A 17,470-nucleotide genomic window follows, 5' to 3' on the forward strand; every position below is an offset into this window, starting at 1 on the left:
GAGCAAGAGCAGCATAGGAACAGATCAGTCTGAGGGAGAGTCATTGAGGAGTCTGGTAGCTGTGGGGACAAAGCTGTTCCTATGTCTGGATGTGCGGGTCTTCAGACTTTCGTATCTTCTGGCTGATGGAAGGGTCTGGAAGAAGGCAAAGCCTGGGTGGGAGGGGTCTCTGACAATGCTGTCTGCCTTCCTGAGGCAGTGGGAGGTGTAGACAGAATCAATGTGCGGGTGAAAAGCTTGTGCGATGCGTTGGGCTGAGTTCACCACACTGCAGTTTCTTGCGATCTTGGGCCAAGCAGCTGCCGTACGAAGCTGTGATGCAGCCGGATAGGATGCTGTCTATGGCACATCTGTAGAAGTTTGTGAGAGTCGATGCAGACATGCCAAATTACTTTAGCTTCCATAGGAAATAGAGACGTTGTTGGGCTTTCTTGACTGTTGCATCAATATGAGTGGACCAGGACATTTAGAGATAAGCTGTTTTCGGTACACCATGCAACCAAGTGATTTATCTCCCTTCTGCAGTCTGATTCATCATTGTTTGAGATATGACCCCCACCACAGGCATATCATCCACAAACTTATAGATTGAGTTGGAGTTAAATCTTGCCACACAGTTGTGTGTGTATAGGCAGTACAGTAAAGGACTGAGCACATCCTTGCAGGGCTCCGGTGTTGAGGATTATTGTGGAGGAGGTGCTGTTGCCTATCCTGACAGATTGCGGTCTGTTGGTGAAGAAGTCAAGGATCCAGCTGCACAGGGAGCAGTCAAGTCCAAGATTGCAGAGTTCGGTTATAAGTTTTGATGGGATAATGGTATTGAAGGCGGAGCTGTTGTCTTTGAACAGCAGTCTCACTTAGGTGTCCTTGTTGTCGAGATGTTCGAGTGTTGATTATAGAACCAGGGAGATAGCATCTGCTGTGGACCGGTTGCGGTGATAGGCGAACTGCAGTGGATCGAGACCGTCTGGGAGGTTGGCAGTGATCCATCTCATGACTAGCCGCTGGAAGCATTTCATGATAACAGACGTCAGGGCCACCGGTCGGTAGTCATTGAGGCAGGCTATTTTGTTCTTCTTTGGTACTGGTATTATGGTGGTCTTCTTGAAGTAGGTAGGGATCTCAGAGCGAGAAGTGAGGTATTGAAAATATCTGCGAATACACTCGCCAGCTGGTCTGCGCAGGCTCTGAGTGCTCTCCCAGGGATTCCATCGGGGCCCGTCGCTTTCTGCGGGTTTACTTTCAAGAAGGCAGCTCTTACCTGTGAGTCTGTTATTGTGGCTATGGATGTGTCCAGGGCTGTTGGGGCGGGTGGCACTGATGCATTGGCTGACTGCTCAAAGTGGACACAGAACTTGTTACATAGAAGTGATGCAGGAGTAGAGCACACCTTACTGTGCTGGCAGAAATATACCCCCTGAAGCATAGCTGTGCATGGGGAAAGATTAAAGTGTGTTACTCATGAGCTTCAGTCCAACTGCTGCTTCACACTCTTCTGGTTTATCTCAGTTCACTAAATATATCAGCTCTCGGTTGGAAGCAATAGAGGACTTATTGAATCTTATTTCCTAATGTGCAGTTCTTTGACCTGTCCTAGAGTTATTTGCAAAGTTGTTCAAACTGTCTGATCGTTCCATCCGTGGAAGGGTTTCCAACATAAGCAGTTTGCACAGCCGGGGAAAATGCACAAAAGAAAATGTCAACTTTTTCAGATGTTTCAACCCTTGTTACCAAGTTGGAATATCGTCACAATGAGTCACAATGCAAGGAGGTCAGATTTCTGGATTGTATTACATTAGTTGCGGTAAGTCTGATGAAACAGCCAAGGAATTGCAGAATGACCTAGATAACAATTTGCAAATGAGCAGAGCCAAGCCAGATGAAATTCAATTTGGCTAAGTGCAAAGGATGACGCATGGAAAGAGGAAACGTGGGAAGGGCATACGGACTAAATGTGCAGATATATCAGCGAGAAGGTCTGACCTACAGCTTCAGAAAAAAAACACCTCAAATGCAAATAACTCAAACACCCTGAATATGGACTTATGACATGTGGATACAATGAAAATGCAATGGTGTATGAACTGCGTCTAACTTAAAACTCCAATATTAAATAAAACAAACAAAATGGGAGCAGGATGAGGCCAGATGGGTCCTCGAACCTTTTGAATGAAATGAAAATCGCTTATTGTCACAAGTAGGCTTCAAATAAAGTTACTGTGAAAAGCCCCTAGTCGCCACATTCCAGCACCTGTTCGGGGACGCTGGTACGGGAATTAAACCGTGCTGCTGGCCTGCTTTAAAAGTCAGCGATTTAGCCCAGTGTGCTAAACGAGCCAGTCAATAAGGTCGTTGTTGATCATGGGTAGCACGGTGGTTAGCACAGTTGCTTCTCAGCTCGAGGGTCCCAGGTTCGATTCCCCGCTGGGTCACTGTCTGTGCGGAGTCTGCACGTTCTCCCCGTGTCTGCATGGGTTTCCTCGGGGTGCTCCGGTTTCCTCCCACAGTCCAAAGATGTTCAGGTAAGGTGGATTGGCCATGATAAATTGCCCTTAGTGTCCAAAAAGGTTGCTGGGTGTTACTGGGTTACGGGCAGAGGGCGGAGGTGTGGGCTTGGGTAGGGTGCTCTTTCCAAGGGCTGGTGCAGACTCGATAGGCCGAATGGCCTCCTTCTGCACTGTAAATTCTATGATCTACCTTAACTCCACATTCCCAGTCTATCCCCATGACCGTTGATTTTCTAAGTGTTGTAATCTGCTGCTCCCGATCTTGAATATACTCAATCACTGCACATTGACAACTCTCTGGGGTAGAGAATTCCAAAGGTTCGCAAGCCTCTGAGTGAAGAAATTTTACTTCAGCTCAGTCCTAAACGGCTGACCCCATTATACTGAATCTATATTATACTGACCACATTATACTGAAACTACATTATACTGACCACATTATACTGAAACTACATTATACTGACCACATTATACTGAAACTACGAGGTGAATTCAAAAGTGGTGGACACATTTGATTGGGCAGGAGGACATGGGGTGGGACTCCACTGCTTCCTCCCTGATTAAGTCCAGGACAGGAGGATTTGCAGGCACCCTTACAATCCTTGCATTGTGATTCATTGTGACGTAATTCCAACTTGGTAACAAGGGTTGAAACATCTGAAACTCTGAAGTGGGCAATTAATGTCCCTTTAAGGGCCTCATCCCACCGCCTCTGGTATTCAATCAGTGGGGGGCAGGGGACCTGGCATGAGGAGAGACTGACAAGCAAACCCTGTTTAGCTGCTTGGGGCTTTCTGGAGAGGGGGAGTGGAGCGGTGGTTCCTTCATTCAAAGGCACTTTGTGCCATGTTGAAGGACCCAACAATGGGAGGGCTGGGACTGTAGAGAGCTACCCCCCGCCCTTCCCTCTAACACCCACCATCCCTCCCACCCCCCCCCCCCCCCTCACCCCCCTCCCCATGCACCCCAACTCACCTTTATCCAGGGATCGGCAATGATCCCCGGTGAAGAGTCAAGTGTATTATGGGTAGCAACCACTGTTCCTGGTGCATTGCTGGCAATGATGAGCTACTGGACTCTGATTGACAACTCCAGGGTGTGGGATTCCCACCCTACAGGGGGAGGCAAAGGACTAAGATGTGGAGTTGGGAGTCCCAATGTCATTAGGGCCTTAATTACCTCGGTGTGCCCAGAGATCAGTTAGGCGGGGGCTCACCAGTTTTGGTGATGGATGTCGAGGGCCCGTGGCAGCTTCATTACATCCCATCATCGTAATTTAACCCGATTGTCAAGTCATTTACACAATTGTTTCAAGAGCAAGTACCTTAGAGATAATTTTGACATTGAATGTTCATATAAATCAGATGTCTCCCAATTCTGGCACAGGCATGATGTGTTGGATGGGCTTCTTCTATGCTAAAGAAACTCTATGATTCTCCGATTTTCATTGAAGTCAATTGAGAGGGATGTACAAATGGACAGCTGATCGGATATCACTTGTTTTCCATTGTCACTCAAAGTCAAAATTATTCCCCTCCCCCACTTCTTTACCCACTGGACTGCTCCTGGAATGAGGTGCTTGGCCTATGAGGAGAGATTGAGTTGACTCGGCCTAAATTCCCATGAACTCACAAGAATCAGGGATGATCTGGTGGAAAAATACAAAATTCCGATGGGAATTTAGAGGCTAGAGGAAATATTTCTCTTGGCTGGGGATTTAGAACACAGGGCCACCAGCTCAGAATATGTGCTGTATGGCAGCAGGGGGGGGGCACTAGAGCAATAGGCCCGAAGGTGAAAGAATTGAGGAGAACTAGGGAATAGGGTCAGTATGGCTCTGAGGAAGAGCAGACAGGGAGATGTTGCTGAAAACAGTGGGACTGGTGGCCTGAAGTGCATATGTTTTAATGCAAGAAGTATAACAGGTAAGGCAGATGAACTTAGAGCTTGGATTAGTACTTGGAACTATGATGTTGTTGCCATTACAGAGACCTGGTTGAGGGGAGCAAAGGATTGGCAGCTAAACATTCCAGGATTTAGATGTTTCAGGCAGGATAGAGGGGGAGGTAGAAGGGGTGGAGGAGTTGCGCTACTGGTTCGGAAGAGCATCACAGCTGTACTACAGGAGGACACCTCAGAGGGCAGCGAGGCTATATGGGTAGAGATCAGGAATAAGAAGGATGCAGTCACAATGTTGGGGATTTACTACAGGCCTCCCAATAGCCAGCGGGAGATAGAGGAGCAGATAGGTAGAAAGATTTTGGAAAGGAGTAAAAGCAACAGGGTTTTATGATGGGAGACTTTAACTTCCCCAATATTGATTGGGACTCACTTAGTGCTCGGGGCTTAGACAGGGCAGAGTTTGTAAGGAGTATCCAGGAGGGCTTCTTAAAACAATATGTAGATAGTTCAACTAGGGAAGGGACTGGACTGGACCTGGTATTGGGGAATGAGCCCGGCCAGATGGTAGAAGTTTCAGTAGGGCAGCATTTTGGGAACAGTGATCACAATTCAGTAAGTTTTAAAGTGCTGGTGGACAAGGATAAGAGTGGACTAGGGTGAATGTGCTAAATTGGGGGCAGGCTAATTATAACAATATTAGGTGGGAATTGAAGAACCTAGATTGGGGGCGGATGTTTGTGGGTAAATCAACATCTGACATGTGGGAGACTTTCAAATATCAGTTGAAAGGAATTCAGGACCGGCATGTTCCTGTGCGGAAGAAGGATAAATGTGGCAAATTTCGGGAACGTTAGATAACAAAAGATATTGTAGGTCTCGTCAAAAAGAAAAAGGAGGGATTTGTCAGGGCTTGAAGGCTGGGAACAGACGAAGCCTGTGTGGAATATAAGGAAAGTAGGAAGGTACTGAAGCAAGGAGTCAGGAAGGCTAAAATGGGTCACAAAAAGTCATTGGCAAATAGGGTTAAGGAAAATCCCAAGGCTTTTTACACATACATAAAAAGCAAGAGGGTAGCCAGGGAAAGGGTTGGCCCCCTGAAAGACAGGGAAGGGAATCTATTTGTGGAGCCAGAGGAAATGGGTGAGGTACTAAATGAATACTTTGCATCAGTATTCACCAAAGAGAAGGAATTGGTGGATGTTGAGTAGATAGCCTGGGTCACATTGAGATCCAAAAAGACGAGGTGTTGGGCGTCTTGAAAAATATTAAGGCAGATAAGTCCCCAGGGCCTGATCGAATCTACCCCAGAATACTGAAGGAGGAAAGAGAGGGAATTGCTGAGGCCCTGACAGAAATTTTTGCATCCTCACTGTCTTCAGGTGATGTCCCGGAGGACTGGAGAATAGCCAATGTTATTCCTTTGTTTAAGAAGGGTAGCAAGGATAATCCAGGGAACTACAGGCCGGTGAGTCTTATGTCAGCAATAGGGAAATTACTGGAGAGAATTCTTCGAGACAGGATCTACTCCCATTTGGAAGCAAGTGGACGTATTAGCGAGAGGCAGCACGGTTTTGTGAAGGGGAGGTCGTGTCTCACTAACTTGATAAAGTTTTTCGAGGAGGTCACAAAGATGATTGGTGCTGGTAGGGCAGTGGATGTTGTCTATATGGACTTCAGTAAGGCCTTTGACAAGGTCCCTCATGGCAGACTGGTACAAAAGGTGAAATCACATGGGATCAGGGGTGAGCTGGCAAGATGGATACAGAACTGGCTAGGTATTAGAAGGCAGAGAGTAGCAATGGAAGTGTGCTTTTCTGATTGGAGGGCTGTGACTAGTGGTGTTCCGCAGGGATCAGTGCTGGAACCTTTGCTGTTCGTAGTATATATAAATGATTTGGAGGAAAATGTAACTGGTCTGCTTAGTAAATTTGCGGACGACACAAAGGTTGGTGGAATTGCGGATAGCGATGAGGACTGTCAGAGGATACAGCAGGATTTAGATCGTTTGGAGACTTGGGCGGAGAGATGGCAGATGGAGTTTAATCCGGACAAATGTGAGGTAAGCAGGTCCACAGGTCACTGAAAGGGGCAACATAGGTGGAGAAGGTAGTCAAAAAGGCATATGGCATGCTTGCCTTCATTGGCCGGGGCATTGAGTATAAAAATTGGCAAGTTATGTTGCAGCTGTATAGAACCTTAGTTAGGCCACACATGGAGTATCGTGTTCAATTCTGGTCGCCACACTACCAGAAGGATGTGGAGGCTTTAGAGAGAGTGCAGAAGAGATTTACCAGGATGTTGCCTGGTATGGAGGGAATTAGCTATGAGGAGAGGTTGAATAAACTCGGTTTGTTCTCTCTGGAACAACGGAGGTTGAGGGGCAACCTGAAAGAGGTCGACAAAATTATGAGGGGCATAGACAGAGTGGATGGTCAGAGACTTTTTCCCAGGGTAGAGGGGTCAATTGCTAGGGGGCATAGGTTTAAGGTGTGAGGGGCAAGGTTTAGAGGAGGTGTACGAGGCAAGTTTTTTACACAGAGGGTAGTGGGTGCCTGGAACTCGCTGCCGGAGGAGGTGGTGGAAGCAGGGACGATAGTGACGGTCAAGGGGCATCTTGACAAATACATGAATAGGATGGGAATAGAGGGAGACAGACCCAGGAAGTATAGAAGATTTTAGTTTGGACGGGCAGCATGGTCGGCGCAGGCCTGGAGGGCCAAAGGGCCTGTTCCTGTGCTGTACTTTTCTTTGTTCTTTGTTCTTTTGTAATACAGGTTGGCCATTCGGGATTGGGATGAGGGTGTTCTTGACTTGCCGGTTATGAGTCTTTGGAAATCTCTACGTCAGAGAGCTATAGATGCTCAGTCATTCAGTGTATTCACGACAGAGGTTAATAAATTATTGGGTACTAAGGGAATTGAGGGAAAGATGGATGGGTTCAGTCAGATCATGGCCAACCTTCCACATCAACTCCATCTTCCTGCCAAATGACCTATTCCAGTTTGCCTATCCTATGTTCTTCTGTCCATCTCACCAGTTTACAAAAGCACTTTCCACAGAGGAACGTAACTTATACAAGCAAAAGGAAATTGAGAGGCAGCAAGTTGGAATAAATAGGACAGCCAAGTGTGTTGAAGACGTGCTGCGGGGTTTAGTGCAGGGAATGTGGATTTAGGATTGGCAGAGGGAAGTATATTGAATTTCCAGATGAAACCAGGAGATATAATTAATTGTGCAGACTTAGGACAAAAGGCCATGGATCAAATGAATTGGTGGGACAATGACAGGTGCAGTTAAAAAAGAGATTTACACTTATGTAGCATTTTTCAGGACCACTGGATGGCTCAAAGCACTTTCAGCCAACGAAGTACTTTTGAAGTGTAGTCACTGTTGTAAAATCGGTATTGCAGCAAACAGGTTGTGTGCAGCAAACTCCCCAAAACAGCAACGTAATGATGACCAGATTATCTGTTTCTGTGATGTTGATTGAGGGATAAATATTAGTTAGGACACTGAGGATAACCCGTCTTTGAAATAGTTCCATGGGATATTTTATATCCATCCAAGTGCTGTAATTTATGGGTGTTCCACACCGGACGTCCCGTCGACTAGATAGTCAGTTGAGACCTTGCCCGTGAAGAAGCTGGTTGCCCCGCAGATGCTTTACGCTTGTCAGGGTGTTAATTGCCTCAGGGTAGGATCTCTTCCCCCAGCTGGGGAGGAAGGTTCCACCTTCGAGAGCCGCTCGCCAATCTGGTTGGTTGTGTTGCTAACTTTTTGTTGGTTCAATTGGCTCTGTTTTATAACCTTTGCTCTCGAGTCGCCAGGTATCTTTATGATACCGCCACAAGGTTCAAGTTCAAGTAATGATCAATAACTCAATACACCAATTAGTAAGATTCAAATCAAAGCACATTTATTATACACAGTAATCGCTACTCATGCATAAATTCTACTTCTAAGCTACTTCTACAACTAACAGGCCTATACTTAGCTTCGGACTGGCCCACCAGGTCAAGGGAACAAATGGCCTTTCGTTCGGGTTCTGAGTCTGCGGGATTCAAAGTTGGTATGGACTGGTAGCTAGGAACGCCTATCTCGTAGCGAGTGTTGACTTAAGACTTACGGGCTCTTGCCGTCAGCTGAACCGGTCACTGTCAAGGGTTGGTTCGCGTTGCTGAGTGACCCGGTCAAGAAGGACGATTTGAACTTAGGGGCTTAACTTTATAGTCCCCAGGGGCTTCCCGCCTTTTGGGGCGGACCCTGTACCTGGTTCCAAGTGATTGGACTTCGTTCCAATCGCTTGGTTCGATTTCTCCAATGCTGGAGCGGTTCCCTGATCGATGGGCGGTCTTGAGGTGTCCGTTAACCTCTTTTGTGTTGGCTCCTGCTCGCGCCGAGGAGTCTGGCTTGGCCTTGTCTATCCCAAATGTTTCGATTGTTCCCGGGGATCGCTCATTACTATGTAGATGGCTGTTACATTATTATGCAGATGGCTGCTTGTATCGATGCTGTCTGGGTTTTTGCAGAGTTTAATACACAGTAAACCTGCACCTGCTAGTTTCTGCCTCTGTTGGCTGAATTTCCCTTCAGCCTTTGCGGTTCTCCATTTTACGTCGGGAGTTGGCCAACCCAGGTGGCTACAGTTGGCATGCTGTTGTCCCAGTATTCGAGCAGTGGCCACCAATGAGTCTGCAGGCAGAACAAGCAGAATAGGAGGTTACGGAAGCTGGGCTGAAGGCAAGCCTAGGGTGTCGGAGGGACCCTGGCTGGCAGGTTACAGCAAAGAGGGTTAGGGAGGATGGGGGGAGGGGGTACGTGGGTGGAATGTTAAAAGGGGCATGTGACCTTGGGGAATGGGGTGGGGGGGGGATACCTCTGATGGGCACAGGGGTTCCCCAAAGGAAGTACCCCCACTTCTTGCCCGACACTGTCTCGTCCAGTAAAACATAGTTTTACTACCCGTTCGGCCTGGACCCCACCTGCCATGGGTGAAATTGTGATGGGGCAGGTGAGGCATTTAAGTGGTCATTAATTGGCCACTTATGAGCCTCAATAGGCCAAGGGCGAGAGGGCTGCCCAACACCTCCACTGGCCCTCCCCATAAAATGGCAGACATGTTGGGGAGGGAGGGAAGGTGGCGGACAGGCTATTGGCAGCATTTATGAACACACCCTGCCTAACCCCCACCTGAATCTTCAAACATGCTGTTAGATGGCAGTAAAACCCAGCCCCAGCAGAAAGATGAGGCCGTGGTATAATGTCTCATCAAAATGTAGCAGCAATTCCAACCGTGCAGTACTGGAGTGTCAGCCTTGATTTTTGTGCTCACATCCTGGAGTTGGACTTGAGCCCAGGGCCTTGTGACTCAGCAGCGGAACCTCTCAATTATTAACTGCAACACCTCTTCGTTAGTAAGATTGATTGAGGATTGTTGACTCGACGACAAAGAAAATGTTGGGCTCACAAGTGAAAGCATGATTTTTGCACAGCATTACAATTCATTACAATCCCCCTTTTTATTTGCAGTCGAAATGGGCACATAACGCCAGAGAGAGGGTCAGGACTAGGGGTGGTTAACCAAACATAGCCATTTTCACCCCTCTGGAGGTGGTCGTGCCGGAGATGGCAGCGAAGTATGTTTTACTGGACGAGATTGGGAGGATGGTCCCACGGTTCTGAGGAAGATAGCTCTCTTCTGCAAAGGTAATGTGGCGGGAGTAAAAATCAGGATGTTGGCGGGGAGGTTGCATTGATGGATTTTGACTGTTGAGACTTGAAGAATTTGGGGAACATTGGACGTCTCAATGTTGAACAGGCTGAGGGTTAAACCATGGTGACCTTCTCCGAATGGTGCCAGTATGTGTTGTTCGGAAGTGCGTCTCTGGAAGTTATGTCAAATGATGACAGTGGCCTTCTTGTTTGTTTCCCCCACAGGTGCAACTTCTGGAGCTGCATCCACCGTCCCCAACAGACCAACATTATCCTCTAAGGAGGAAGAGGAGGGAACCTCATATCCCTGTTCCGCACTCCAGTGGGAATGCCAGCATCAGCTCAATGGGGTCCACACACTGATGGGAGCACATCACAGTGACCAGGCCAGCTGTCAAAGACTGAGATGGGCTGTCCTCTGGCAATCTGAGAAGTATTGGAGATGGCCCAGACCAGTGTTCTTCAAACTTTGTTTCCAGGGACCCACTTTTACCAACCGGCGGACCTTCGGGACCCATGCTGGCCGATGTTCGCTATACACCATTTTCACTTACCTTTAATGCGGCAGGTGGGCCTGCTTGGTTCTCATGACCTCTTTTGCTTCCTCATTCAATGAGGACATCAGCTGACGATTAAAGTTCTTGCTGCATGCTTTGAAAAAAATGAAAAGGTTCGTCCTCAAACTCGCCATGCTTATTCTTCAACTGCCTTTGAAGATTTGAGGATTTAAAACTTTATTTGTCAGTACTTCCCTGCATATAACACACATGGGCTTTGCATCCTGATTTGCATTGGCACAATGAAAGCCAATCCTCAAGAAATCATCTTTATACTGCTTTGTTCCCAATATCAGTTTCTTCTTCATTGTTTGTTCACCAGAGGCCCTGGAGCATGGGATACAGCTCACACCAGCACTGCCTTGTCCTACCGTGGACTCTCCTGCGAAGCTCCCTCCAGCAGATTTTGATGTGAGATCCTGGTCTGTTTGCATCACTGGCCCTCTCTACCTTATTACAAAGTGACCCATCTACAGTTCTTCACACAGTCCTGTTGCTTGCTTGCTGGCAGCTACGAAATGGGGTAATCTCACCTCTATGATTTTACACCCAAAGCATTGACGTGCCGGACGCATGGCCTTCTTCCTCTCTGCCGCTGCCTCTGGCTGAAAGACTCATCGATCATATTTAAAGGCCAGTCACGGCCAGCATTCTTTTTTTTATTTTGAAACTTTATTTCTAAAACCCAATTTTTTCCAAATTTATGAATATTTACTGCTAAAAATTAAAACAACTTCGGTTGAACATGTGCATCCTTACATTTACACGCTAACTTTGTTTTAAATCTCACTATCTTTCAGAGCGCTGCTCCTTCCTCAGGTGAATGAAGAGGTATGTTCCAGAAACACATATATAGACAGATTCAAAGATGCCAGACAATGCTTCGAATGTGAACATTAGCAGGTGATTAAATCTTTACAGATCCAGAGATGGGGGTAACCCCAGGTTAAAGAGGTGTGAATTGTGTCAAGCCAGGACAGTTGGTAGGATTTTGCAGGCCAGATGGTGGGGGATGAATGTAATGCGACATGAATCCCAGGTCCCGGTTGAGGCCGCACTCATGTGTGCGGAACTTGGCTATAAGTTTCTGCTCGGCGATTCTGCGTTGTTGCGTGTCCTGAAGGCCGCCTTGGAGAACGCTTACCCGGAGATCAGAGGCTGAATGCCCTTGACTGCTGAAGTGTTCCCCGACTGGAAGGGAACATTCCTGCCTGGTGATTGTTGCGCGATGTCCGTTCATTCGTTGTCGCAGCGTCTGCATGGTCTCGCCAATGTACCACGCTTCGGGACATCCTTTCCTGCAGCGTATGAGGTAGACAACGTTGGCGGAGTCGCACGAGTATGTACCGTGTACCTGGTCTGGAAGAATTCCCGGAGCCTCATTCGCCTGATGAATTCCTCCGTGTCTGCCGCGAGACTGATGGGGTCCATTTTGGTGGTGGTGCAGAAATTGAGCCCTCTGCTGAGGACTTGGATTTCGTCTGGTTGAAGGGTGTAGTCTGACAAGTTGACAATAGACTTCCCTGTATTGTTTTCTACCTCATATGCTTCAGGAAAGAATGTCCCGAAGCGTGGTATAATTGACGAGACCATGCAGACGCTGCGACAACGAATGAACGGACATCGCGCGACAATCACTAGGCAGGAATGTTCCCTTCCAGTCGGGAACACTTCAGCAGTCAAGGGCATTCAGCCTCTGATCTCCGGGTAAGCGTTCTCCAAGGCGGCCTTCAGGACGCGCGACAACGCAGAATCGCTGAGCAGAAGCTTATAGCCAAGTGCCGCACACATGAGTGCGGCCTCAACCGGGACCTGGGATTCATGTCGCATTACATTCATCCCCCACCATCTGGCCTGCGAAATCCTACCAACTGTCCTGGCTTGACACAATTCACACCTCTTTAACCTGGGGGTGCTCCATCTCTGGATCTGTAAAGATTTAATCACCTGCTAATGCTCGCATTCCAAGTATTGTCTGGCATCTTTGAATCTGTCTATATATATGTTTCTGGAACATACCTCTTCATTCACCTGAGGAAGGAGCAGCGCTCCGAAAGCTAGTGACATCGAAACAAACCTGTTGGACTTTAACCTGGTGTTGTAAAACTTCTTACTGTGCTCACCCCAGTCCAACGCCGGCATCTCCACATCTTTGTTTTAAATATATTCACATTTCTTTAGAAATTTAACCAATTATAGAAAAAAGTACAATCTTGTTTTTATTTTATAAACTACGACTTTAGAGGAGATGAAGTAACTTGTCAAACACATACAATGTCACATTATTTCTTACTGGTCCCACTGCATTGCACTATCCAAACATCCAAGTCATCTCCTGCTCCATTCTCACCAAAAGCTCTGACTTCCTGGTTTCCAGAGAGTGTCAACCCAAAGCGATGACTGTAGGTTTCTTCCAGGTTCACATATGTCAGCCCTCTTGATTGGCATCAGTAATCAGTACTCTGAGAAACCTGGCCTGGCTCCCTCTCCTGTATCCACCCCAGTCAAAGACCACTTCCCGGTCAGTACTTTCCGTCGTGGGAGTGCAAACAGACGTTCTGCTGGCCGTTGAACAGATTGACCAAGTAGCCGCAGGTTGCATACTGCCGATCGGGGGCGGGGGACGAGCTGAGCAGCACGCAAAGGACAAGCACCAGAGCGGAGCTCCAAGCTGGGGCCACCACTGTTAGCAACGCGTCCACGTGGATGCCCATCAGCCTATTTCCCACCCCCTCCACCCCCCACAGTGGATGTCCACTTTGAGGCTACATGGAGATCTGGCAGATATTCCAGATGGTTTGCGTGCACTGGCTTAGATAGTGACAAATCCAGCCAGACCATAGACCATGAGCGCTGCGATCACAAACTCTTCAGAATGCGTGGCTTCCTCCATTGAGAGACTGGTGACTGTCACAGAGGGCCAGAACTAGCACTGGGTATGTGCTCTGATTTGTATTTGATTGCCTTGTCTCTGAGTTCCAGGGCCCGGAAATAAGGCGATGGGGAGACAAGGCAGCATCATTGCTGCTCAGGAAAGCCGGGGAGACCGAATGGACCTCGTGGAGGGGGATAAGCAGTTATTAATGCTTCTGATGGGGGCAGCCTCTCCTGCGCTCTGTCATTGACACAAATATCTCAGGGTGCCACACCAACAGATGATTCTTCTGCCACTGCAGGACACTCACGGCCTCAGGCGGCCAGAGGCCACGCCAAAGCTATCCCAGGCGAAGGTGAACAGGGTGAGCAGCCTGCCTCTGGCACAGCTGGCGGGGAGGAGGAAGCATTGTGTCTTAGCACCCGGAAAAGATTTAAGAAAACACCACATTAGGACTACCCAAGCTTTCACAAGGGCAATTGCTTCGTTTTTGTACAGTCTGAAAATTCTTATTTATTTTGTCAATCAGTAATTCCCAAATAGCTAACTTCCTTTCAATACCTCGCGTAATTCTGCATCTATGGCCTTCTGGAATAGGGCACATCCTCACAACCGCGTGGAGAACCTTTTCTTGCAATCACTTCATCGCGGAGCTCAAAACTCTTTCTTAGACAGGAATATACATTTATATAACATCAGTCATATCCTCAGGACATTCCAAAGTGCTTCCCAGTAAATGGATTACTCTTGAAGTGCAGTCACTCTGTTATGCAAGCAAACAGCGGCCAATTTGGCAAAGCAGAGCCCCATAAACAATTATATGGTCTGTTTCGTAGCGTTGGTTGAAGAATTAATGTTGGCTCGGACATGAGAACTCCCTGCTCTTCTGTGAAAAGAATTACATTAGCAGACTAGCTCATCCATTTAACATCCCATCCAAAAGTCACCACCCTCAAAATTGTGGATTGAATTGCCAGCCTAGATTATATGCTGAACTCCTGCAGTGGGGGCTTGAATCCACAACCATTGGAGGCAAGTTCAACTGCTGAACCAATCAATGGTGGAAGAGGGATGTCTCTCCTCTATGCTGTTGGTTCTCTTCATTATTTTGAACTCCTCAAATTACATCTTAATTTTACCTTTAATTACCTCCTTACATCTTAATTTTATCCGGTTTGGAAACTTGGAATAAGTCAACGTAACTTTAACATGAGGGACGCGATTTAACGGAAAGGTTTCTAAGGGCGGGATTTTCAGGCCTCGTCCGCCTGGCGACTGAAAAATCCTACTCGAGGTCAACGCACCTTTACATGGTCCCCCTCCCACCCGTGGCAGTCTTGCGGTGGGTGCGGCTGAAAAATCCTGCTCTAAGTGCCATTTCAGGCCGGTTTGGCTGAGAGCTTCCCGGTACTGTCGGCGAATTCCCCACCGCTAGCTAACCACACTTAGTCACTTTTCTGGGCCCTGGTGAGTTTCTCTCCGGCCTAGCCCACACTTCGAATTTTTTTCATCACTGGGGAGTTGAACTCGCTGACCAGATTGGCACCGCTGAGATCGGGCCACCATTTTGAAAGGGTGCACCAATCTCTAAGTGAGCCTGTGGGTCCCCCACATCCCCACTGACGAGCAATGTCACCCCCCACACATATGGGTCCACACCCCCCAAAATGAGGACAGCCCGTTTATGGGGTCGCTGATGGTCCCATTATTCAGGCTTTACCACGCCCCCTTCCAGGATCCCCATCCCTCATCCCCCCCAAGCTTCTGGAGGCCCCTTCAAACCCGCCCTTCACCCCCTGCCACCCTTCATACATCCCTCACCCCTCCTTTCATGGACATGGCCCTCCTCAGACCCATTTCATAAACTCGGTTTGTTCTCACTGGAACGGCGGAGGTTGAGGGGTGACCTGAAAGAGGTCGACAAAATTATGAGGGGCATAGACAGAGTGGATGGTCAGAGACTTTTTCCCAGGGTAGAGGGGTCAATTGCTAGGGGGCATAGGTTTAAGGTGTGAGGGGCACGGTTTAGAGGAGGTGTACGAGGCAAGTTTTTTACACAGAGGGTGGTGGGTGCCTGGAACTCGCTGCCGGAGGAGGTGGTGGAAGCAGGGACGATAGTGACCTTTAAGGGGCAGCTTGACAAATACATGAATAGGACGGGAATAGAGGGATACGGACCCCGGAAGTGTAGAAGATTTTAGTTTGGATGGGCAGCATGGTCGGCGCAGGCTTGGAGGGCCGAAGGGCCTGTTCCTGTGCTGTACTTTTCTTTGTTCTTTGTTCTTTTGTAATACAGGTTGGCCATTCGGGATTGGGATGAGGGTGTTCTTGACTTGCAGGTTATGATTCTTTGAAAATCTCTATGTCAGAGAGCTATAGATGCTCAGTCATTCAGTGTATTCACGACAGAGGTTAATAAATTATTGGGTACTAAGGGAATTGAGGGGAAAGTGGATAGATTCAGTAAGATCATGGCCAATGAGGCTGGAGAATCACCCCCTATATTTTAAACTGTGGGAATATGTAGATAATTTAAGCAGGGACAGAGTGAGTGTGTGAATGGAACACATGCATTTGATATGTTAATGAACCGAGCAACACTGCAGACAGATGTTTACCTAAAGCAATTTAGTAACAATGGGGACCAAACATGAATAGATTTGAATAGTTGTTCATGGTTCAAGAAAAGAGATACAAAATGTTAAGGAAAGTTGTCATAGGGAAGGTGCACAAAGTGAGTTTACTTTGCAATTAAACTCTTAAAAGCTAAAATAGAGAGATCAAGCTAATTAAGTCGGGAGTGCAGTTCTAAAGAAATTAGGTCAGATAAGGAAAAGATCAAAGGGAAAAAATGTATTTAAGGAGATATTGCCTCCTCATCAACTCCTCCATTTGCTCGGAAGCAGTGACCCTGGCAAACTACTGCTCTCCGGACCTGGAATACCTGACTGTGAAGTGCCGCCCATACTACCTACCATGGGAGTTCACTTCTGCCATCATCACAGGGGTCTAAATCCCACACAAGGCGGAAGTGAAGAAGGCACTTGTTGAATTACATCGCTATAAATAACAATGAAACAAAATGAAATGAGTCGATTTCGGCGTGAGAACAGCTGGTGAGTCAGTTTCAGCGGGAGCATTGCGGAAGTGGCTGCTGGGAGGTAAGTCAACCTTTAAAAGCACTTGTCTTTGCAGGGGCAGGCCAGTCGATTTCGGCGTGAGAACAGCTGGTGAGTCAGTTTACAGCGGGAGCATTGCGGAAGTGGTTGCTGGGAGGTAAGTCTGTCCTTTAAAAGCACTTGTCTTTGCAGGGGCAGGCCAGTCGATTTCGGCGGGAGTGGAGCTGGCTGGTTAGTCAATTTCAGCAGGAGCTGAGAATTTTTCTTTTTTTTTTAAATTAGTTTTTTAGGCGGGAACAGGAAGTCGACCCGCGGACGTCTGGGAAGACCCTCACCAATAAATTCTGGTGGAGAGGAAACCCGAGACACTACACGTGTAGTGTCTCCCACCCGCCCTCCTCCTCTAACCTAATAATAAAACCCATTGGTCTGAGGTAAGTACCATATTTTATTATATTATTATTATTTTTTATAAAAATTTAATTTAGTTGTTAGCCAGATCTTGGTAGAAAGTTGGAGGAATGGCAGGGAAGGGAGTGCAATGTTCCTCCTGCAGGATGTTTGAGGTGAGGGATGCAGTTAGTGTCCCTGCTGATTTTACCTGCAGGAAGTGCTGCCATCTCCAGCTCCTCCAAGACCGAGTTAGGGAACTGGAGCTGGAGTTGGAAGAACTTTGGATCATTCGGGAGGCAGAAGGGGTCATAGATAGCAGCTTCAGGGAATTAGTTACACCAAAGATTGGAGATAGGTGGGTAACTGTAAGAGGGACTGGGAAAAAGCAGTCAGTGCAGGGATCCC

This window comes from Scyliorhinus torazame, chromosome 6 (genome assembly GCF_047496885.1).
Source record: "Scyliorhinus torazame isolate Kashiwa2021f chromosome 6, sScyTor2.1, whole genome shotgun sequence".
Taxonomy (NCBI): Eukaryota; Metazoa; Chordata; class Chondrichthyes; order Carcharhiniformes; family Scyliorhinidae; genus Scyliorhinus; species Scyliorhinus torazame.